Raw genomic sequence first — 17,506 nt, forward strand, 5'->3', positions numbered from 1 at the left:
AACCAAGTGTGGGAAGTTCCTTGCTTTAAGCCAATTCCTGATGGGGAACAGTACCTCCGAGTATTGCTCTGCCCCATCCTGCTTACACGTCTCTGAGGTTGGTGTTGCCTTGCTCTTCTGAAGCCATTGATAGCACCAAAATAATTCTTGCCAGATTTGTTAAGGTCAGGGGTACCTAAGAGCATAAAGAATTAACGGGCGGGAAAAGACCAGCTACTCCAGTGAGCTTGCCCATAACCACAAAGCCTAAGCATCATGACTAAATAATTCTCACCCCTTCCCTGAAGCATGCAACCCCCTGAGAGAGACAAAAACCCAGGGTTAATAAGGAAAGGAGGGAAAGGTAAATTCCTCTTGACCCACCCTCAGGCAGTCAAAACTGTCCAAGAGATCACATGGACCAAGTGTTGCCAATAAAGACACTTACCTACCAAAATCATTGTGTAATTTCAGCTAATCTACTTGTTGGTATATGGAAGTGGATTTGAGGATGAACACTAACCAGTAGATAAATGAAAGCAATGGCAAATGCCCTGCTTCAACCTCCCTCCATTGACATAATTCTGCTTATTGTTGTGATGCATTGAGTATCCACATTGAGTTAAGTTAAACAAAGTGCTGATCAACTGCAGGGCTGCAGTTACACAAAGCCTGCCAGTGCCTTCATATTGCTGAGCCCAGACAATGAATAGAAGCAGCATATGCTGCCAAACAATTGTGGAGGTCCATCACAGTTAAGACTTATCTACGTTCGCTGCCACCTGTACTTGGGGATTTTATATTAGGGATCATTGCATGAAAGGAAGAAAGAATTCATGTGCATTATGTAGAACCCCTTATGATGCCTGGACAATTCAAAGCACTCCGCAGCTGACCAGCTATCTTCAAAGTGCAGTAATTATCCCATGTTGTAGGAAACATGACGGACCATTAGTGCATGTCAAGAACCCACAACCAGCGTCATGGCAATGACCAGCCTGCCTCTAGTGACACTGTGCAAGAGACAAACTGGGGATAACACTTGACGATGACACGAAATAGCATCAAGGGATCATCTATGTCCATCCAAGAAGGCAGATGAGGCTGCAGTCCAATGCGTTGTCCAATATAAAGACCTTCCCCAATTGCACACTGGGAGTGTCAGCTCAGACCATGTGGCTGAGTTTTGAACCCTTAACTCACTGTTGCAGAGAGGACAGTGCCCACCCAGCAAGCTTTAGGTGGCACCTTATTCAGGTCTCTGATTTTGAGCATAATTATAGGATAATTAACAACACCCCAACCAGGTTCAGTAAACTCAGCATAGTTGTTTTGAATTGGGATCAGCTCTGACTCCAATAGTCAAATAATGTGCTGGCCTTTTGGTAAGATCTGAAGTATGATATATAAGCAAGGTATTAGTGCTGGAGCGACTCTTGAAGTCATACCTCAGTTACAGTGCCTACCTTAAGGGAAAGACAAATGGGGAAAACAAATTACAAATCTCTATTGAAAGACATCTATAGGAACCTCCTGTGGATGTTTATATCATATTTCATATAATTATCTCATGAGCAAATTACCTTTTCATCGATGAATATCAGCTTGTTATAGTAAGCCATAATGAAAGCAAATTAAATGCTGAAAATCGGTTTGTCCATTACAATATGCAAACTATTTTCAACAAATTTTTCATTTGTGATATTGCTTATCAATTATTTGCTTAAAAACTGACCATTTTTGGAAAAAAAAGCAAGTTAAATAGCAAATCTATACTCTGCCATATATCCAAGTTTGCTACTGATACTAAATTTGGCATCACAATCTATAGTCTAGATGGGAGCAGAAAGTTGCAAAGGAATATTGATAGATTCAGTGATTGGGCAAAACTGGAGTTTGTTGTGGGAAAGTGTGAAGTCACCCACTTTGAAAACCTAATTGATTTGAGTTATTTCTAAATGGTGAGAAGCTTGGAACTGGGGAGGAGCAGAGATATTTAGGGGTCTATGTTTAGAAATTGCTGAACAACATTGGACCGGTACAAAAATAATTAAAAAGGCAAATGGAATGCTGCCCTTCATTTCAAGCGGCCTGAATTACAACAGTTAGAAATTCTGTTACAGTAATATGAAACTCTGGTTAGACCTTAGACCTTATCTGGAATATTGTGTTCACTTCTAGATACTATACCTTAGGTAGGATATATAGGCTTTTGAGGAGTTGTAATGCAGATTTCACCAGAAATATACTGTGTTAAGGATGATAAACTTTGAGGACAAATTGCTGTATCCCCTTGAGAGTAGAAGATTAAAGGGTAATTGAATTGAAGTATTTAAGATGTTGAAAGTATTTGATAGGTTGGGCGGAGAAACACGCTTTCTTCTGGAGGCAATATCCAGACAAGGGGGTTTAAATTAGAGATAGGCCATTGAAAAGTGACATCGTGAAGCTTATCTTCACACAAATGGTGGTGGAAATCTGGACACAGTATCCCAAAACACTTGGTCTGGTTAAGTCAATTGAAAGTTTCAAGACTGAGATTGATAGATGTTTATTGGACAAGATTATTAGGATTATGCTTCTGAAGTGGCTGGTTGGAGTTAAGATACAGGTCAACCAAGATGTAATCAAATGGCAGAACTTGGAAACTTTATCTACCTCTCCAAGTCGGCCAGGTTGCACATTGGTTTAGGTATAGAAAGATTTTGTTGCTGATAATTTTTCAACTTGCACAGAACCTTCTGGTAACTATTGTAAGGCTTGTGTTTTGACAACAGTTAAGGAAAATGCTTTCCATTCTACCATCAGTATGCGACATGGATATTCGAATATTGTAGTAAAATTAATAATATCAATATTGGGAATTGTTGCAACTGCACATTGGTTTGGTTAGTAGTTCAAAGATGAGGTAGGTTGATAATGGGGTGCTGCAACCCTTTCTCATTGTTTCCAGATGGAGTATCACCTTTCTGGGAGTGGGACTAATTGGAAGTATCACCCTTTTGTAAAATTGGAGCATTGAATGTTTTTTTTTACCATATTTGAATTCTTGAGGCATTGCTTGAAGGTAGTAAGGGGTCTGGGGGCACAGTTGCGAGGGTTAGTTACTCAAATATCACCTGTGTTAAACCAAGCGTTTCCCTTTTAAGACCAGTGCTCAGGTGCTCCCTGTGAGGATGTGGACTAACCAAACAAATTCTTAGGTCAATTGCAGAAAGTGTCTAGAGATTAGCAATTGTTGTAATTGTCTAGCTTTTTGGCAGATCGCCTAGATAAGAAAGAAAAAAGGGAATAATTGCTTTTTGCTTACCACACATTTTTAACAGAATTATACATCACGAGAGGAGGTCATTTGGCCCATCACGGTGCCGGCCCTTTGAAAATGCTATCCAATTAGTCCCACTCCCTGAAAGGGCAATGAAAGCAGATTCAATGGTAACATTCAACATAGAATTTGAAGGGAAAAGATTTACAGCTTTTAAGACTAGTGGAATAACATTTTTTTTAAATCACTACTCTATCTTCACTGTTTTCCCCTCCAACCTCTGCACTGAGTGACTTCTCATCCTTGGCTATTTTGATCTCTATCTCAAGTCATCATGAATTAACTGTCTTCCTGTTCTCCCTCAATGCCTCCCTCCATGTAAATTTCCAATCCATATCCATGGCCAACTCTTGTAGCCTCAGTATTCCCATCAGGTTCATCATAAGTAAGGCTATCCCTGATCACTTACTTGTATCGCTCTGTACCCGCAACTTCGTTTTCCCAACCTCACTTCTGTCTATGCTCCACTGGAAAAGCAAAGCTCTCCCAGTTCACTTAAAACTTACAACTGTTTAACCTTTGGCTCTCCATGCACCATGACATACTTGTAGCTGGCATTCTGCTCAACCACACCCTCACCTTTGACCATGTTAAAACCATTCCCCCCTCTCACCCTGGCTGTCCCCTGGAACAGCCCTTATTTCTGCTCCTTTAAGTCTAAGGAAAACAGGCTTGAATGGATATGTCAGACAGCTGGTTTATTCATTCACCACCAACTCTCACTGGACCAAAGCTCCTGTTCTCATCGGCTAAAACTACTCATTATTCCAGCATTGTTCTGGATTGCAGAGATCAGCCCTGGCCTCTCTTCTTTATTGCAAAGCATCATTTTAAAACCTAATGTGCAAGCAAAATACTGCAGATGCTGGAAATCTGCAATAAGAACAAAAACTGCTAGAAAATCTCAGGTCAGGCAACATCTGTGGAGAGAAAGAGAGTTAATGTTTCAGGTTTATGACCTTTCATCCAAACCCCTCCACCCTCATCTCCAACAACTCATGCGAGGAACTCGTAGCTTTCTCCGAATGGTTTCAATCTCAGTGATGATCAGACAACACTACCACTTCCCACATCTTTAGGGAATCTGTATACCCAGGGGTCCCGGGTTCAAATCCCACCACGGCAGATTGTGGAATTTGACTAAAAGTCTAATGATGAGCACGAAACCATTGTTGTAAAAACCTACCTGGTTCACTAATATCCTTTAGGGAAGGAAATCTGCTGTCCTTACCTGGTCTGGGCTACATGTGACTCCAGATCCACAGCAATGTGGTTGACTCTTAAATGCCCGCTGAACAAGGGGCAATTAGGGATGGGCAATAAATGCTGGCTTAGCCAGTGACGCCCACATCCAATAAATAAAAAAAAATCTTCCCCTAGCTTACATGCCTATGCATTCTCTAAGGTTCTCCCTGCTCTAGTCTGAACTTATATTTTTCATGGTTTAATTGGATGACTAGAATTAAATTTAGGATGCAGCCTGACCAAAAGTGTTGGACAGCTACACATGTAGTGCATGTACAGCCTGAAGAAAATACCATTGTTGCTGTGCAGGAAGATAATTGTATGCTGGGACATCCTCTACACTGCCATCCAAATCTACACATACTTTTTTTTTAAGAAAATACAATGGAGAATCAGGTTGAATATTTAAAGACCAGAGAGGAAGTGAAGAAAGTAGCAAGAAAAGCAAGGAGAGAGCATGAAAAGAGGTTGGCAGCATAAAAGGGAATCCCAAGGTCTTCTATAAGCATCTAAATAATAAAAGAGTGGTAAAAGAGCGGGCCGAATAGGGACAAAAAAGGAGATTTGCATGTGGAGCTGGAGAAATAGAGGGGAGGTGTTGAATGAGTACTTTGCATCTGTCTTTACAAAGGAAGAAGATGATACCCAAGCTGAGGCGCGAGAGTAGGTAACTGGTACGCTAGAAGAATTTACAATGGAGGGGGAAGAGACATTAGAAAGGCTATCTTTACTTAAAATAGATAAGGTATCAGGATTGGATGAGATGCATCCAAGGAAAGTGAGAGTGGAAATTGCAGAGGCGCTAGTGACAATCTTCCAATCTTCCTTAGACATGGGAGGTACCAGAGGAATGGAGAACTGGAGGCACTTGGATAAGGAATTGGCTGAGTGACAGAGTAGTGATAAATGGTTGTCTTTAAGATTGGAGGAAGGTGTGTAGTAGAGTTCCCCAGGGGTCAGCATTGGGACCCTTGCTCATCCTGATAGGTATTAATGACCTAGACTGTGGTGTGCAGGGCATGATTTCAAAATTTGCAGATGATATGAAGATTAGAAATGTTGTCAACTGTGATGAGGATAGTCTTGAACTTCAAAAGGACATAGACATGCTGGTGGATTGGGCAGACAAGTGGCAGATGAAGTTCAATGCAGAGAAGTGTGAGGTCATCCATTGTGGCAGGGAAAATATGGTGAGATATTATAAAATATAGGGAGAGAGATTCTAAACGATGTGCAGGAATAGAGGGACCTCAATGTATATATACATAGGTCATTGAAAATGGCAGGGCATGTTGAGAGAGCAGCTAATAATGCATATAGTATCTTAGTCTTGTACTCAATGCTCCTATTAATAAAGGCTAAGATAGTCATGTTGAACTTATATTGGACACTAGTTAGGCCTTATCTGGAGTACTGCTTCCAGATTTGTGCGCCATACTTGAGGAAGGATGTGAAGGCATTGGAGAGAGTACAGAGGAGATTCACAAGAATGATTCCAGGAATGAAGAACTGTACCTATGAGGAGAGATTGGAGAGGTTGGGACTCTCTCTTGGAAAAGAGAAGGCTGAGAGGAGACTTGATAGAGGTATTCAAGATCTTGAGGGGTATGGACAGGCTAAATAGTGAAAAACTGTTCCCATTCAAGGGAGCATCAAGAACTAGAGGGCACAAATTCAAAATAATTGGCAAAATAAGTAAATGTCATGTGAGGAAAAACATTTTCGCCTAGAGGGTGGTTGATGTCTGGAACGAACTTCCTGAAATAGGGGTGGAGGCAGGTTTGATCAAGGGATTCAAAAGGGAATTGGATTACAACCTGAAAAGAGAGTGCATGCAAAGCTATGAGGACAAGGCAGGGGAGTGGGATTAAGTGGAATGCTGTTGCAGGGCCAGTACAGACTCGATGGGCCGAATGGCCTCCTTCTGCATTGTAAAGATTCTGTGATTTGCTCACAGGATATGGGCATTGCTGGCTAGGACAGCATTTATTGCCCATCACTAATTACCTTGAGGAGGTGGTGATGGTGAGCCACCTTCTTGAACCGCTGCAGTCCATGTGTTGTAGGTACACTTAGTGCTGTTGGGAAGGGAGTTTGAGGATTTAGATCCAGTGAAAATAAAGGAATGGCAATATAATTCCAAGTTGGGATGGTGTGTGGCTTGGAAGGGACTTACAGGTGGTGGTGTTCACATGCATCTGCTGCCCTTGACCCTCTAGATGGTAGAGGTCTTGAGTTTGAAAGCTGCTGTTGAAGGAGTTTTGGCTGCAGTGCATCTTGTAGATCTTGTAGTGCATCTTGATGCAAATGGGCATGGACTGCTTCAGTATCTGCGGAGTTGTGAATGGCACTGAATATTGCGCAGTCATCAGCAAGCATTCCCACTATGGTGGAGGGAAGGTCATTGATGAAACAGCTGAAGATGGTTGGGACTAGGACACTACCCTGTAGGGTTCCTGCAGTGATGTCCTGGGAGAGAGATGATTGACCTTCAACAGCCACAGCCATCTTCCTTTGTGCTAGGTATGGCTCCAACTAGGGAGACTTTCTCCCTGATTCCAGTTTTGCTAGGGCTCCTTGTTAGCACTCAGTCAAATGCTGCTTGATGTCAAGGGAAATAACTCTCACCTCACCACCGGATGTTTTGTCCATGTTTGAACCAAGGTTGTAATGAGGTAGGAGCTGAGTGGCGCTGGCAGAACCTAAACTTTGTGCATCCAAGCAGCACTGACACTATCAATGACCCCTTCCATCACTTTGCTGATGAATTTACTGTAGCATCAGGGAATTGGGAATGTGTAACTGGTAACTTCAATTTAGCTGATTGAAATGAGGATTTGGAAGAATAAAAATTCTAAGCAGACATTTGAGCAAGGCAAAAGATTTTAAGTTAAGATTGTTTTTAAAGGCATAAAAATACATGTTTACCATGTTTTTAATTTTTATTCCTTCCTTTTTGAGTCCTAGGTATTTGAATTTGATAAAATTGGTAAAGTCCTTAGTTTTCTGATTAGTTCAGTTTAATTTCCTCATAGCTGGAGTCCTGATCTGTTAAATTTGGGCCAGTCAAGAAAGCACAATGCCGGAGGATGATGCTGAAAGCGTGCAAGGACTAAATATCTACAGACACGCTGGACCGTTATTTCCAATGGAATGGCATTTGAGTCGGATTGCCACTCCAATCGAAAGTAGTTGCCTTGAAATCCAGGCGACCCTATCTCGACCGACCTTCCGACTTAGGCTGGGCGAGATCTGGCGAGTGCAGTGTGTCTTCAGGGCAAGCGTCAAGTGTTATAGAGTCAAAGATAAGGAAGCCATGACCCCCTTTTTGTTTTTTACAGCAGTAATTGTCGTAAACTAGGTAAATTTAAAGATCCGCCAGGTTCAAAGGTCCTTGACAAGCCATGAGGGGGAAAGTATGTAAGGTATGTGGTAGGATTGGATGGGGCGTGGGCAGGTGATGGGGGGAATGTCAGGTTGGGCCATGGGTGATGGGGAATGCGTGGTGCAGAGGGACATGTCAGATCAGGCACTATTTGATGAATCCCGGAATGTTACATGATGCAGTGTGCACAATGCATCACTACTGTTGTAAGACTTCACTCCTGGGCTTTGCGGGTTTAAGATTCTTACCTGAGATTTTGTTGAAAATGACAAGCATGCACACACTCACACACACTCACACACACACACACACACACATGTTTACTGTGCTATAACCAGATACAAAACTGCAACTTGAGCAATGCACCAATAATGTTACAACCCCTGTGAGGGTTTTGCACTGATTGTAGATCTTCCTGAGTGACTGGCTAGATCATTCCCTCTTGATTGCAGTGCTGATGTCTTTCAGTCACCGCCTTAATACACTTTTACGGTAAGCATCCATCCTGTTTGGTCTTGCATCGAGGAGTTCTCTTGTCCTTCGAAGTGTGACTTGGAGAAGTGGTGCAAAAACTCTAACTTCAGTTTTGCAGAAACCTCATGTTCCATTCCTTTATCTGGATACATGTCTCAGCTGTGGCCCCATTCAGTCTGATTTCATTGTATGTTCTTCTGCAGCAGTTTGAAAAACAAGGTTAATGTTTCACAGTTCAACAGTTTTAAAGACATTTTCACATTAGTACTACTCTCAGCTTGTCAAAACATGCTGGTAAATTTTGGTAAAATTTCAAAATTTGCTGCTTACAGTTCACCTTCAATGCTGTGTATCCAGATTGTGGGCCATAGGCACTTACTTGGAAGAATTGCTATCTGTACTCTGCGTTTTCTCCAGCAGCTTGATTAACTTCAACAGTTGAAGGATTATGAAGACTCGAAACGTCGGCTTTGTTCTACTCCGTCAATGCTGCCAGACCTGCTGAGTTTTTCCAGGTATTTCTGTTTTTGCTGTGAAATTCAGTATTGCTGGTGTGACTTAGTGATGAATATCAAGATATAGGCAAAACTTTGGGGGTTGAGATTATCACGAGTCAATTGGTCCTCGGGTGTGTTTGGGAATACCTTTTGGTGTTCATGAGTTGTATTTCAATGGGAGGGGGTTTGAGATGAGCCTTCAATTCAACCTTCTGCAGGGTTCCAACCACACATTCCCACAATGGTGGGTGGTGTTCCCATTATTCTCCCACCACTGGTATTGGACAGTGATAACTCTCCTTTGGGTGGCACAAAACATTGGGACAATGCTTTCCACATCCTTGATTCCAATGCATCCCTTTACATGGAAGGGACCACCAAACCTAGAAGGTTTACTATTATATTATTGGAAGGATAAGTTCCGTCATATTCTTGCCACCATTGTGGCTAATATAACATAGCTTCTCCCTTGACCATTGATTGTACTGAGAGGCATCCCAATTTGGGCTAGGGACCCCTAGCCATCGATAAATTGTATTGTCATCCTCCTTATTCTGGATGAACCGCAGAGACATAAACTGGGAGTCCTTTACTTATTTATATGGCAGACGCACCCCTCTTCCCTCCTGTTTCTCATGAGTGCTTTTCAAGTCTTTCTGCAATACAACTTGTCCGACAATCCCCCTGTATGTATTGAAGGGGAACTTCGTGGGGACCTCCTCAAGGTCGATAATGATTTGGTTCTCATAATCCACGTTTGAATCATGAAACTGAATTTTCCTCCCATTTCCAATTGTCCTGGTCTTTATGACCACAGTGGTGTAAAACAGCACTGCACACATCAGTGCAGATGATAATCTCCTCATCTTCCTTTGCCTCGGTCTCACCTGCAAGAGAAGGGAAGAAGAGCGAATTGTTACTTCCGTTTTGCTTCATTTCTCCTGCTGTAGGTGGTATTATTTTTTCTTCTCCTGTGTCTGGCACTGACCCCTCCCAACCTGCTACAAGATAATGGGGGGATGTCTTATGGTTACTTGTTTTCAGTCATAAATCATGGTTGTGATTAAGACCTGGTCCTTCCCCTGAATCTCGAGGGGTTTCTGTGAGGCCTGAGGCTCCTTGTCTGGCATTTTCATACTGTACCTGAGGAGCTCTTTCGCCAAGTACCTTTTCTGTATCCCTCCAATGAATGGGCTTAATCTGCTCCATCATACTCATAATTGTGGCTTGTTGTTGTTTAGACTTTCTTCTGGACTGAAAAAGCTTCATCTGGTTAATATGGAACCATTTGACCTTCTTGAATAATTGAACCACATACTCTGTGCTTGTCGGCAATACTATAAAGTCCATTGTCCAGGGGGTTCAAACGCATCCACTCTTGCATAGTTTTATACCATCTCCTGGCTCCTAACCTCCCATTCCAGGGCCTATTTGAGGTTAGGGGTAATTGATTGTCTAGGTCTGCCTTCCCTGCATTGTGGGTGTCTCTTCAATACAGTTTTCTCAGGGTTTCCAGAGGTCACTCAGGAACATATTCCTGGTCACTTCCTCAACTTGTTTATTTGTCAACATGCAAGTGTGTTTGGGTTCTCTTGGGTCTCCCTTTCACCAGTTCATGGGGGGAATAACCTGTGCCTTTAGATTCTTTTAGATTAAGATTTAGATTAAGGGGTGTTCCTCTCCCATCTGGTGGGGCTTGCATTCAGCTTCTTATGTAAGGTTAATGTTGGTGCATTCTTTCCATAATTCCCAATAATTACAGAACATGAACCACATGCCATTTTCCTTTAACCCCAAACAATTTCAGAATGGTCTACGTTACCTGACCTGAGCAGTGATTCCATTAATCTGATTCCAATACACAAGACAGTCCCCATTAAAAAAATGCTTATCTAATTAATGATTTTGCAGTCCATAGTACAGTAGCTGGGTTGCAAGGGATCGCTTCCACTCATTTGGTGAAATTATCCACTATATTAGACAATATTTATTGCCTTTCCTGGGAGTGGATAATGGGCTAATAAAGCCTCTCTGGGCATATTGCCATAGACCCACAAATCTGTGTGTGTCCCAGGAGTGCCTTTCTCCTGTGTTGACCAGGATCATTAGCTGCACAAAGCAAATAATGTTTACAGAAATAGTCAATGATTTCTTGGGAGTGTGGCCACCATCTGACTGAATCTGCTCCCCAAAAGGTATAATTTCATTCAGATCCAGTATGTCCTCCCTCTGAACATTCAGGTGCTAACTGGATAAATTTGTACCAGTGCCCCTTGTGAACTTTGTATTTGACACCTTTAAATAACATTCCTTCTCTGATTTGTATTTCCCTAGCTCCTTAGGGCCCTTCTATGTGTTTGCCATCTTGTTGTTTTAACAATGCTCTTAAGACTAGATCCTTCAATTGTACAGTCTTAAGATAAGGTGGTAGGGGCAGTATAGGTGGTGTAGGGTGGCAACAGCTATCATTCCTGACTGGTGCTTGTCCCATAGGACTTCCCTCTTTGTACCCTTCTGGGCCAGTTCATTTGCTTTCCATTTGCCTTCCCATAGAGTTTTGGTTCAAGAGTGGATCCCAATCTGATGGTAGTAATACTCATGACTCCCTTGCTTTACAGCTTCCAATATCATTGCCAACGTCAGGGATCAAGGATTTTCCACTGGCTGAATTAAATCTTCTCCTGGTTCAAATAGTAGCTCGGTAATGAATAGAGATTGATGTGGCCCCTTCTACTATCTTCTGACGGTCATAGATCCCACATCTCATTTTCCATTCTCCTTTTCCACAAAGCTCAAGCTGTCTACATAATGCCTTGACATTCAGTTAGTAGTCCCAATTTAAAAGCTCCTCCATTTCCCATATTACTTCACCAGTGCAATTAAAGGAGTTCTCCTTGTAATTGAGATTTGCTGCTAACTTGAGCTCTCCATTTACTTTGACTTTAAGGTTCACACCTAATTCTACGGTCCATTTAATGATTTTTACACTGGAAAAAGTCCCTTCCTTGATCCCCTTGTCTATGAGCAGACAAGGGTGTGATGGGCTATTAGGATGATGGGCTGGGTCCCCATGAACAACATAAGGGCAGCAGATTTCGCTTGCAAATAGAGTAACCTTTCACCACCATCGACAGAGGTCTTCTGTTGTAGACCACCGGCCTTAGGCAGCAGTGTGCTTCCTGCATGAGGACTGTGCCAGAGCTGGCATCAGTGGCTGCCATTTCCAGTCAAAGGCCCTGCCAAAGGTCTACATTCGCAGAGCTGGGCAGTCTGAAGATCCTGCTTCAGCCACATGAAAGGTTCCTCGCAGTTCTCATCCTATTCCCAAACTGACCCTTTTCTTCAGCAATCTGTGGGGAAGTTAGTGTAGTTGGATAAGTCCCACATTCTCCACAGTAACACGTTAGATCCAAAAGTGACTGGAGGGCAGTTATTGTACACAGTCAGTGCAACTGCTGTATAACCTGCCACTTCCTCATTTATTGTGTGCTCTTCTGTTCTGATATTTCGTCTGAGAAACTGAATCTCCTCTTGCCCTACATGTTCCTTCCTGGGTTGACCTTAAAACCTACTATTTTAATCAGTCCCAGTAATTCTTGTAGCAGCTTTTCATGTTCTTCTTCACTTTTTAAGAGAACAGCAGAAATTTGTCTAAATCTGGGTGACAGAATTCTTTCTGGCATTTTGCCACGCATTGGTGAAAGATAGAAGGGCTCTTGTGGAATCCCTGGGGGAGGCAGGCCCACATAAAATATTCGAAAAGCAGAATAGCAGAATACTGAGGATGCAGGGAGTCTGAAATAAAAACAGAAAATGCTGGAAACACTTAGCAGGTCAGGCAGCGTCTGTGGCGAGAGAAACAGAGTTTACGTTTCAGGCCTGTGAACTTGTCTTGTTTCTGAGGCTACAAAGGGATCAATACCCTTTTATAGATGTCTAGGAATATGAATAATGTGGCAGGTCTTGAATATTACAATCAGATCACAGTAGGGATATCAATTAGGTTATTTCTCTGTAATGAATGGTCATTCACAAAGAACTGGCCTCATGAGGGAATTTACATGTGTGGCCAAGGCTCTCAAGGGAGGTTACTGCTTTCTCCAGGTCCCTTCCTGCATCCTTGGGAAAGGTATGTTGCCTTGTGGCTGGGCCGTAGGCTCCCCTCCTATCCTGAGATCTTCTCCTGTTGGCCCTTCCACAGTCATGCTTGTGGGTGGCAAAAAGTTCCTTGTAATTTTGGACTACTGCCACCTAGCTTTCTGGCATTTTGGCCTTAAAGGTTTGCAAATTTTAGGGGCCTGCTGGGGTCACAACCCAGGTTTTGTGATCCCTTGGGGGTATTACTACCATCTCTTCATTACCCTTCCGATGCGCAATTTTTGTCCTTATGTTATGAACTAACATTCAATGCGGGCCTTGGACCCCAAACCTAGTTGGATCCCATTCCATTATGCACTTCACCACTTAGTTTGGAGGGGTCCTACTCTTTAAAAAAAAGGGTTTTGATACCACCCCAGCCACTAAATCACCTGTGAATATTATTATATACGGTTTGATCAGAGTGTTTGAGAGGGTGAAAAAACCACTGTACTCCAGTGTCAACCTAATACTCTCCCTTTTCCCTCTCTACAATGGTAATCACCCTGAGTCTCCCATATTCATTGTACCTGAGTGAACACAGGTTCTCAGGCTGGGCACGTCCTCTTCTTGCCTGGTTCTCTCCCGGGTCTTTGCTGTGGATAGCATGAATCCTTCCTTGTGGACTCCCTCCTTTCCTGGACTGCCAGCATTCCATGAATTCCTCATAACTGGGGGTGTTAGGACAGGGTTCCTTCAGGGACCCTTTTTTAAGTGTAATTTTCCACGGTTTTCTGCAGTCTCAAACAAAATGATCCCTTGTAGCATTCTTTGTTGTTCTGACCCTCCCTAGAGATCGGCCTTTCTTGCTGCCATTTCCGAGGGCCCTGCACCTTCATTTCATGCACATTTCCCTTCTGCTCTTTAATGGTCCCAGTATTTCTCTTTACATTCTGAATTGATGCAGATGGTTAAGTCACTTTCCTTAATACCCTTTCCTCAGTGTTATCCTCATCCTCTAGGTCAAAATCTGCCATTGCTGATTGGAGGTACAGCAAAATATGGAATATCAGAGTCCAAAACCAATGTTTGCAGGCCTGCCCCCCTAAGGTCACCTCGTCCTCCCAATGTTTGGCCCATTGCAGCCGAATAGATAGGCCACAGTTGGTCTGCAAACTCCATTGGTAGTGCATTCAGGCCCTGTTCTATCTCTGCCGTGGTATTGAACAGATCTTTCACAGCTACCAAAGCCTGAAACATTTTCTGTTTCATTACCTTGTAGGTCTCTACTCTTACTTCTGTCTTTGGTGGGAGGCCACTGAGCACTCCTGGACTCAATGTAAATAATAATTTATTTTTCTCCTTGTCATTTTGACAATCAGCCTCCTCTTTCCAAGCTTTACTTTCATCCCCCTTGTTTGTACACTGGTTTTCCAGATATTGTTCTTTATTACACCACCTTTCTGTCTCCTTTTATAACTTTTTCTCTAACCCTCACTTTTTTTCCCATTTCTCTTCGAGTTCCTTCAAGAGTCTGTTTATCATGGCCTCCTTGGTCACTTGCTTCCTGTCTTAGTCCAATGATTTCACATTCATCAATTTGACCTGCTGTTGGTATGCCATTAGTCGTATGCTTTCATCATTCCTGGATGGCATGTGGACCCCTGTATCAATTGTTCTGCCTCTCCTATTGGGTCATTGCCATCTTTTAAGATTCTTACCCACCCTTCCCTGTGAGGCACTTTTCCTGCAACATATTTAGTCACAAAGTTGCTCCATAGTTTTTCCACTCAGGTCAGATCTCACTAAAGTCCCTTTGTGGATATCTAATCTGTGAGGATTCACTCCTGGACTTTGCAAGTTTAAGATTCAGACCTGAGATTTTTCGAGAAATGGCACACACAAGCTCCACTTAAAGATTTACTTTACTGGTTGCTCAAGTGGTAGTTTTGAATTTGCTGACAGTAATGTTACAAGAGAGTATGCATACACCACCTGCAAATGATCAGTTTGATGTTGATTGTAGGTCTCCCTGGGTGAGTTGCCAAGTCATCTGTTCCTGACTGTACTGCTGATGTCTTTCAGTCATGTCTGCCTTTTACACTGTTCTTTCAGTAAATTTTCATCCTGTTTGATCCAGCATGGAGTGTTCCCTTACTCTTCAATATGTGGCTTGGAGAAGTGGTACACAGAGTGTAAAAACTCATTAACCTAGATTCAGTTTTGTAGAATTCTCAAGGTCCATAACCTTATCTGGGTGCAGATGCCTCAACTGTAGCCTTGTGGCCCCATTCAGTCTGATATCATTGTTTTTTTTCACCATTTAATGTTTCACTGTTCAAATTTTGAACAAGATTTCCCATGAGCACCACTCTCAGGTTGTCAAGGCATCCTGCTAAATTTGTTCAAGGTTCAGCATTTACTCATTAAAGTCTGCTGCTTACACCGTCGGATGGTTCAATGTTCTCTTGTGGTCACAAAGTTGAATTGTTGATACATGAACAGACTTATAGCTATCAGTGTTAATTTGTGTTTTGGTCAGGAAACTTTGCAAATCAAAAGCATGTTTAGATTGCAGCTAAGAAGAATTTAATATTGTTTTGTGTCTGTTATGAAATGTGACCTCTACACATTAGAAATTCAATAAATTAAAAGCAGGTCTCCTGTGGCAGTGTATTTGTTCAATTGCATCACCCTTTTGTAAGGATAAGAGTGTTATCTAATAATATCCCTTAAAGGTGGATTATCCCTCCTTGAGTGCAAAACATAGAATTACAAAGTCAATAGAGACTTGGGAAATGTAGAGTGCAATGTGCTTGTCCGATTGGAGCTAGAGCTTAGACATATAGTTCAGGGCCATGTAGCAGAAGATTGGCTTGCAACTCAACAAGTTGTGACATCTGAAGTATGATACTTCTATACTCTCACATTTGAATATTGTGTAGACAGTAAATTGTAATTTGGTAGTTTATTGTCATGATTGAACCATGCTAGAGCTATGCAGCAAAGCCTTCCTGTATCAGGCATGAAAGCCTAGTACTGCTTCTATGAGAAGAATCCAAATTGAATTATTAGTCTTCCCATTTTCGTATTCTGCTTTCAAACTTGAGAAAAGTAGCCTACATTAGGCAACCATTGTTGTTGAAACCATTCCACCACGCATCTCAAAAATGTGAAAATACTTTTGCCAAGATAAATATGATTCAATACGAGAGAACAGATGGTGGGTTCTGAATAACTTGTTCTTGCAAGCTTGAGTCAGTATGAGCCTCAGGATAACTTGGGACCACATACAGCTTCAGAATACTTACTTGACCATATATAGACATATGCATGCCAGCACATCTGTCTGGTCTGTCCTGTGCAGTCAGTAAGATTTTGTATCTGTGAGGCATTCTTCGGGTGAAGGGCATCTAAAAACAGTAATATAGTTACTGCAAAAGTTCATAAATAATTCTTCAAACCAGGCAAACAAAACATTTAGTAGCAAACAAAGGTGAAGTAGTTTAATGAACAATAGCCAATTTCAAAGGGAGATTTCAGGGCTTATTCAAAGCCTTTTTGCATAGAAAGCAATTTTTCTATAGTCCTTTAAATATTGTTTGTCTGCATTATCCAATAATACTCTTTTTTTTACTTCTATAGCAGATCGATTTTTGAATTTGCTCTAAATTTTTAACAATTTTTAAAAATCATATTTCTGACCAGTAAGAAAGAAAAAGCACGTGACATTTGGCTAGATTATAAATGAGTAGAACATGACATGTTCACAGCCATGTTAACTTAATTGATTTTGGGCACTTAGCACTTGTGATGAGGTCAACAGCACCAGGTTACTAAGGTCCAGAAATTGTAATGCAATATGAGAATAAGTCATTGAAGGTATTTGTTTAGAAATTTATAAACTAATTAATCCCATAACTAGTGCTCATTGCCATTCTGGTCTAGCTCTGTGCCATTTCATTTAGAAACGTGTGATACATTAAGGAAATGTTTGACACATGACTAGCCCAGTTTGTTGATGAGCATTATTACAATATTCATAATAGCTCTGATGTTATGACTCTTTTTTTCTTACACTTCGTAAATAAAAGTAGATTTGTTTCCCCAGTAATTTGATTTTGTGATCAAGGGGTTTATTTATTGTTTGGTACATAACTTGTCATCGACCTTAGGGTTAGTTGTTGTTGAGAGAATATGGAAAAAAAAACTTAAGGCATCTCTGAGTTTCAAATGTTAAAAAAAACAAAGGTGTGGAATATTTCAGCTATAAAGAATTCTATTTTTAAGTGACTTTTTAAAAAATATTTGAACATTAATTGTTCATCACCATCATCAAAAGGCATATATTTTCAGTTGTCATTAGCAACATGAGCTATGGAGAGCCAAATTTATAGCACTTGCTTAACTTTTGTATTCAGCATAATGCTGCCAAAGGTTTAGATGGAGAACATGACATAATTGTAGCCAACGTACTTTGCAAACACCATATAGTTTAACAGTGCATTTGTTCTTTAGATAATG

The sequence above is a fragment of the Carcharodon carcharias genome, chromosome 4 (assembly GCF_017639515.1).
Source record: "Carcharodon carcharias isolate sCarCar2 chromosome 4, sCarCar2.pri, whole genome shotgun sequence".
Classification (NCBI taxonomy): Eukaryota; Metazoa; Chordata; class Chondrichthyes; order Lamniformes; family Lamnidae; genus Carcharodon; species Carcharodon carcharias.